At 57.9% G+C, this 5,888-nt stretch overlaps 1 long non-coding RNA gene across 1 annotated transcript; it reads left to right on the top strand.

The window, feature by feature from the left end:
• Positions 1-770: 770 nt before the first annotated feature.
• On the top strand, positions 771-3,048 carry LOC121075606. The gene is made up of 2 exons (XR_005823065.1): positions 771-1,078; positions 1,631-3,048. It is a non-coding gene; the product is annotated as an uncharacterized LOC121075606 (long non-coding RNA).
• The last annotated feature ends 2,840 nt before the right edge of the window (positions 3,049-5,888 follow it).

The following is a 5,888-nucleotide window of genomic DNA, read 5'->3' as shown; positions in this document are numbered from 1 at the left end:
GAACAGCAACTGATTTTTAAGGCCCCGGTATTTCAGCTGAGATGGGTTTTTCCCCCTCTGAACTGGAAAAACACTCAGGTCAGTGCTTTCAGAAGTCCATGTCTAAAGCCATGTTCTTTGAACTAAAGAAGTTCTTTGCCAGAACTTCTGCAAACACCGAGCACCCTCGGAAAGCAACTTCTGAAAACCAAGCTGCGTGTCTGGGAGCATCTGTGCAAACAGAGACGTTGAGCTCCGGGTTCCCGTCTTAAAAACGTTCGGGACTTGATCTGTCCTGTGATGTTAGGACTTTAAGTCTTTGCAAAAGGAAATCCTTGTGCAGTCGCAAAGTTGTTGTAGGGGCTCAGTGCGTGTTTATTTAGCAAGGCAGTCGGTGCAGGTGAACAGCAAGCCTGCCTGCAGCGGAGCGGGGCGCAGACGGCCGGACCTCCTGGGGCACGCCGGCACCCGCCGCTGCCAGCCCTGCCGAGGCTGGGCTTTGCAAAGCAGTGGGAATCAATCTGGCTGCTCGGAGAGGTGCAGCACGGAGATGCCCCCGGATCCGTGCAGGATTTGGCCCTCCCTCCGGTGGGAGCAGCGAGGCTGCCGGCGTGGCGGCTCAGCGCTGCGAAAGCCAGCGAAGGCTGCGAATGCTCAGGGGAGCTGCAGGGAGGAACTGTTGCTGTCGATCTGTTAATTAAGATTAATGTGCTAGCTGATAAGGATGACTCTGCGCCAATTGCTATTATAAGCCAAGATCCTGCGAGGCAGCGAAGGGTGCGCGCCTGCTTCCTCAGCAGCGGGAGGCCCCGGCCGCCGCGCCTGGGGCTCGCAGCACAGAAAGGGGCCCTGGGCAGCAGAAAGAGGGGCGCTGCAGTAAAAAAGGGGGGTGTTGCAGTAAAAAAGGGGATGCTGCAGCGGAAAGCAGGGTGCTGAGCTGCTCTCCCAGCACTTCAGTGCCTGCTGAGCTCCCTCTCTGCTGGCAGGGTGCTCGGGGGCTTGCTCGGGTGCTGTCGTGGCAGAACAGGTTCTATATTTTTGGATGGTGTCAAGGCGGAGCTTTGTATCCTCCTGTCCCAAAGAGCAGAGGGGAAAGGAGGTATGACATTTAAGATGTGTGTGCCTGTTCCTGCCCTCTACCCCGGGTCTCTCGGGCTGGATGTGCCCCTGTCCCTGCAGGCGCCGTGGCTCAGGGTTGTTCAACGCTGCCGTGACCGCTGGCGGTGCATCCCCGAGCTCTGGTTCTGGGCTTGCCAAGGAGCTGACTCTGGAGTCCCTTACCCACTGCTCTGGCTTAACAGCCCTCTCCTCCTTGTTTTCTGTGTCTGGCAGTGGCTGAATTCAGGGCTGGAAGCTTGTGTAGTCCCCAGCCACCCTGAGCCAACGCCAGCACAGTTGTCAGAGCCCCTGACTGACGTTTTTGCACAGCCTCGGTTTATTAACAGAAGGTAAAATTAGTGGAGGGCTGCCCGGATCCCAGCTGGGTTCCTCCCAGCACTGTCCTGGTGCTCCCCACAGAAACCCCTGGCACCAGCCCTAATGAGGAAGTGCTAATTAACCTGGAGCCTCCCCACCACCTGTAAAATTTAAGGGGGTATAAGGAAAAGCTATTTTCCTTTTTTTTTTTTTTTTTTTTTTTTTTTGGATTTAGGAACGTGATCTGCTCCTGGAGCCTTGCTGGAGCTGAGTGCTCCCCCGCACCATCCCATAACCAGTTACCCCATGTGGGTGCTGCTGGGCGGCCCCATCCCAAGGCGCCGCGCCGCTCCCCAGCTTCGAAGCTGAGCCGAAGCCCTCTCGACCTCCGTGGCCGAAGTCATGTTTAGCGCAAATTCATCCCAGTCCCACATGCAGAATTAGATAACCTTATCACCGCATCCTGCACAGATCAGTAACTCTGCATGGCTGTCAGCTCCTTTCAGCCAGCCGTAATTGCCTAGCAACGTCGCGCTGTCTCTTTGGAGGCAGCCTAATTCGGTTTCTGGTCATCCATACCAGAGCCCCACGCAGGCATCTGGCAAAGCGGGGGGCAGACGGGCACGGAGAGCGGCCGGAGCAGCGGGCACCGCGATGGGCAGGCAGCAATAAGGTCTTCCTGAGCAGTCTGAGATCCTGGTTAAGCTGTATGCCCGTGCCTGTGCCACCGCTTATCCATTTATTCCAAGGAATAAAATGGGATTTAGGCAAGGGCAGGCATCTGGCGTTGTGCTTCCCTGCCCAAACCCGACCCGCAGCGAGCGATGCCAGCTGTGAAGGGGTTTACCCATATCTGCTGCTGTGTCTGGAGGTGCCTTACAGCAAGGGCCAGCAGCGGGCCTGGTGCTGGGAACTGTCAGCGGAAAGTCTGAGTATCGCTGTGTTGTGGGGCAGCCTTGGCTCAGGACGGGGTACAAAACCTCCGTTTTGGCATTTACTGACCAGGGAGCGTTTGGCTGCGGGATCTGAACTCTTCAGCTGTGTTCCCATGTAGAAACCACGCATAAGAAGCAGTGAGTCTCTTTAAGATAAATTAAATGCTAATGCTGATTTAGAAAGGGTTTATGGGAGGTAGCCCGTGGCTCAGGCTGGCAATGCAGAGGTGGAAAACAGAGGCTGGGTGAAGGAACAGGGGCCACAGCTGCTGTCCTGGCCCCATCCCTGCAGTGATGGGAAATGGGTGCCTGGCGCTGCAGGGTGCTGAGCTTCTCCTAACAGTGCCAAGCACTGCCCAGCTCCCTGGGGATCGGCTGGAGCTGAGCGTGAGTGTCTTATGGTGCTGGGGATGTTAAAAAGTAAATATAGGTAATTTCATGTAGATAGGTGAGAGCCCTGTACTGCCACAGAAATGCCGCCGTTGAGCTTGATGATTTCCCCTGGGGATGGGTGGGCTCGTGCTGCAGACTTCCAGGTCTGAGATTTCCCCAGAGCTGTTGGAGCCGCAGTTTCGGAGCCAGCCCAGCTGTGCCTGTGAGTTTAAACCCAGACCCAGACACCAAGTCTTGGGGGGGGGGGGCGGTGGTGGAGGCTTTTTCTTTGGGCTCATCCCAAACTGAGACCTCCAGCCCCACCGGCGCAGCTGCCGCTGTTCGGTCTCATTGCACTGGGCTCCTGCCCTGCCCCGGACCCTCACGGAGCACCCCAGGGGCATGGGGCCAGTTTTAGATCTCACCATCACAGCCTCGCGTTCAGGAATTACTACTACTATTATTTCCAAGGAAACAAGGACTCACGCTCGTATCTTTTATGTGATTTCTCACATCCGGAGGTTTTCACGTGACTTTGCTGCCTATTTTTAGCTCCTCAAACATCTCTGCCAGGATGAAAGCTTTAAAGAAAACCCACCCTCGAAACTGATGAAGCGGGCATTTGCGTTAATGCTAAATTTGTGACTGCAGCCCCCCCCGGTCCCTAAACAAACGTGCCCATGGACAGAAAGCACAAAGCAAGGCTGCAGCCGACTGTTGCCTTGTTTGCTCTCACCTCCTCCAGGTCCTCCTACGAGACATGTAAGAGCCTCCTACCCCCATTTCGCAGGTAAAGTGTTAGTCTAACAGGAACAGCAAGGCGGGGTTTCCCCCAGAGCTGCTCTCTGGTGGGTTCGTGGGAGGAGAAGAGCCCCAGCCCCGCGGGCTGCAGCTCTCCTGCCCTCCCTCCTGCCCCTTCGGGCACCCACGGGCTTGGCTGACGAAGCCCAGATATTTGTGTCCTGCAGAAGTGCGTTCTCCTCTGTTCCATGCCGTGCAGCTGGCAGGATGCACCCCTAATCACCTTGCTGAGCAGTCCCCAGATCCGCCTGGCTCGAGCAGTTGTGTCCAGCTATTAGAGTGAGTGGAAAAATCGTTCCCGTTTTCACAAACTTTCAGTTCTGCTTTTGTCAAATTCAGCTTTGTTAACGCTTTCGTGAGCCGCCTTATCAATTACCGCAATTGGCAATGAAACGTCGGGACAGCCTTCTGGGTGCGGAAACCTTCCCGATGCCTCTCACCGCCACCAAACGGGGCTGGGCACGCAGCACTGACACCCTCCCCGCTGCCACACAGCTACACACAGCTGGCGCAGCCCTGCTGCGAATATGGCAAATTTATCCCAGATGAGTCGGGGCTAAATTTGCTCTCCTTTCACAAGCTCGTCCCGCCACACGCAGCCCGTGGCTGCGGACAGTTGCCGCCGCGGGGCTTCAACCGAAAAATCATGTCTGCGCCGTGCCCAAGGCTGGGAGCCCCGGGGGACCCCAGTGCTGGGGGGCACGGGGGCATTTGACAGCCAGCTGGGGGCTGCGGGGATCCAGGGGAGAGGATGGGGCTGCTGCAGCAGCAGCAGGTGGAGGATTTATGGGGCCTCTCGGTGTCTGCTTCGCTTTTAAACAGCGGTCCCCAGGGCAGAGTGCTTCTGGCAGGCAGCTCCATGGGCTGGGGCTGAGCACAGCGGCACCCACCTGCCTCCAGCATCTCGTTAGTGGTGCTGCTGATAAATGTGCTCCGGGCAGTCCCTGCCGAGCCCTGTCTCTGTCTCATTGCCTTTCTGCTCAGGCCATCGGGTGGTGAGAGCTGTCTTCATCGTGGGGGACCTGGGGTCCCCCACCCCCTTGATCGGGGCCAGCCCCTCACAGGGAAAGGGCAGCCCTATTATCCGGGCCCTGTGGATGGATTTACCTTTTCACTCCAAAGTTACGAAGCTGTGGAGACCCCGTGGCCCCATGCCACGCGCTGCCCTGCCGAGGTGACAGCTAATTGAGACGTGACAGCCGGCAAAACAAACCCAGCCGTGCCTCGGTGCGGCTGGCAGAACTGGATAACAGCTGGAGTCCTGTGGCTGTGGGAGGCTCCGGGGAGCTGTGTTCAAACCAGGTGAGGCCGTAAATCCTCACGAGGCACCTGATCCACAGGGAGACGTGCTGAGGGACCGCTGTGTGACTGCCCCTGTCCGCCCGAGTACCCGTGCACGCAGTAGCCCCCGCCGTGTGCTGCTCCCACCCCGTGGCGTGCTGTCGCGGTGCCACCGGATACAAATGAGCCCCATCGTGGCACTTGTCCTTCTGCAGTCCCCGGGGACCCCGTGCTGCGCCGGCAGCTGCTGCAGCCCTGTGAGGCGGTGGCTGAGGTGCACGGCACGTCTCGCAGCGCTCGGTCCTGTGTTTGTGTCTGTGCACGTGTGCCTGTGCACATGGCGCCTGCAAGAGCTCTTCACTTGGTCTTGCTCTTAAAATATGTTTCTGTGCTTTGGGACGGTGCTGAGAGCACACCGCAGCGTCCCTGCCAAGAAGAAGCCCGAAGTCATGGTCTCTTGGGTTGGGAGATGGCATCTTCTGCGGCTGGGCCTTGAGGTCTCCTGCACCGCACCTCTTTTGCCAGGTCTGCATGGGATGGGCTGGCCCAGCCTGCTTTGATTTTATGGTTGGAAAAGCAGAGATAAGCAGCAAAACACTATGGCAATGAGACGCACACCTGTTGCTCTGTTTTAATCCTTCCACCTCCTATTTGACCAGTCTTTCCTTCCTGGAGGGGAGCACAAGTGACCCATGGAGAGGAGGTCGGTGAGAGCGAAACCCCCTGCACAGCCCCCCCGTGCCCTGTGGGTGAGAAACAGCAGAAGGCATGCCGGCGTTTGGGGTTGTTACCTCCAGCGTCCATCCAGCTGGAAACCTGCCTTGGGGTGAAATCCCTGCGGTGCCCAGGTTTCACAAACCTCTGGCTGTGCCCAGGACTGACGTGTGGGACTTGTTTCACCCCAGCCCTCTCCTCGTGGGTGCCCCGTCCCAGGGCTGGCAGCTCGGCGGGGTGCTCAGGGCAGCCCCGCAGATCCTGGCTGTGGGCTCAGCATGGCTGGGAGCTGCCTGCAGCGATGCTGGGCAAAGCGAATGCTCCCACCCCGGGGCCTGGCCCGGCATCTGGAGGATGCTGAGAACTCGGGGATGTATCCAGTCATCTGAG

Source organism: Cygnus olor, chromosome 10 (genome assembly GCF_009769625.2).
Source record: "Cygnus olor isolate bCygOlo1 chromosome 10, bCygOlo1.pri.v2, whole genome shotgun sequence".
NCBI classification, from domain to species: domain Eukaryota; kingdom Metazoa; phylum Chordata; class Aves; order Anseriformes; family Anatidae; genus Cygnus; species Cygnus olor.
This window is presented reverse-complemented; position numbering and strand designations above follow the sequence as displayed.